The sequence below is a fragment of the Lutra lutra genome, chromosome X (assembly GCF_902655055.1).
Source record: "Lutra lutra chromosome X, mLutLut1.2, whole genome shotgun sequence".
In the NCBI taxonomy this organism is placed as follows: domain Eukaryota; kingdom Metazoa; phylum Chordata; class Mammalia; order Carnivora; family Mustelidae; genus Lutra; species Lutra lutra.
This window is the reverse complement of record NC_062296.1, coordinates 74,089,909-74,091,260: the sequence shown is the minus strand read 5'-3', so window position 1 is coordinate 74,091,260 and position 1,352 is coordinate 74,089,909. Positions and strand designations below refer to the sequence as shown.

Here is a 1,352-nt window from a genome sequence, read left to right as displayed (position 1 = left end):
GCAACTGACATGAAGCCATCCTTTTTATGATTGTATAATATTCTATTATATATCACATTTTCCTTATCCATTCATCTCTGCATGGACACTTAGGCTGTTTTCATGTCTTGGCTATTGTAAATAATGCTGCAATATGCATAGGGGTGCATACATCTTTTTCAGTTAGTGTTTTCAGTTTCTTTGTGTAAATAGCCAATAGTGGAATTATTGGATCATACAGTATTTCTGTTTTGAACATTTTTTGTTCTTTGCAGTTTATCGCATGAAAGAGTTACATTAGTCCAAGTTAAAAGCAGATCCCAAAAGGCTACATTATACAAGCTGTGAAGTTTTTTAAACTTGTGACAAGAGACAGAAGGGAAATTTTACTCATTGTAAGGAAATCCTCACTTAAGCTTTGGTGAGCCAAAAGCACTTAAAACCCATGAACCTTCAGCTGGTCATCCTTAGCCAGTCCAGTCTCTACCAGGAACTGGGATATGTTCTTGTGCTGGTCACCCTGTATCTGAATTACTTCTCCATATTCTGGATGCTCTACTATTGCAGGCAAATTTCTTCTTATACACCTTCATTGGTTTCTTTTTATCATAATTATCATCCATCTCTTGGATAGTAGTATGGGTCTTCCTGCCATTTCTCTGTTGAATTCTTATATGGAAATAATCCCCAGTGTCAGCAGGAAGCAGATAATCACCTTTACTTGCATCAGCAAAGGGGTCGAAAGAATGGAGGCTCTGGATAGCAGACATACAATACAATTCCTTTGGAAGGCAGTGGTGGAAGAAGGTGGGGGTTTGGGGTGTGGAGAACCAAGCATTAGGAAGCAAGGGGACTCAAGGGAAGGTGGTGGCTCAGTGACTTGGCCTCTAATTTGAATTTTTTTTTTAAGATTTTATTTATTTGACAGAGAGAGATAACAAGTAGACAGAGAGGCAGGCAGAGAGAGAGAGAGAGGGAAGCAGGCTCCCTGCTGAGCAGAGAGCCCGATACAGGACTCGATCCTAGGACCCCGAGATCATGACCCGAGCCGAAGGCAGCGGCTTAACCCACTGAGCCACCCAGGCACCCCTAATTTGAATTTTTTTATGGAACCTCCATACTATTTTCCATAGTGGCATTACCAATTTACATCCCCACCAACCATGCACAGTTCTTCTTTCTCCACATCTTCATCAACACTCTGTATTTCTTGTGTTTTTGATTTTAGCCATTCCAATAGGTATGAGGTGATATCTCTTTGTGGTTTTGATTTGCACTTCCCTGATTAGCGATGTTGAGCAACTTTTCATGTGTCTGTCGCCATCTGTATGTCTTCTTTGGGCAAATATATATTCAGGTCCTCTGCCCATTTT

The 1,352-nt window shown here is 40.7% G+C and overlaps 1 pseudogene; it reads right to left on the bottom strand.

Moving 5' to 3' along the window:
* Positions 1-363: 363 nt before the first annotated feature.
* LOC125092081 (eukaryotic translation initiation factor 1-like) lies at positions 364-759 on the bottom strand (annotated as a pseudogene).
* Between the last annotated feature and the right edge of the window lie 593 nt (positions 760-1,352).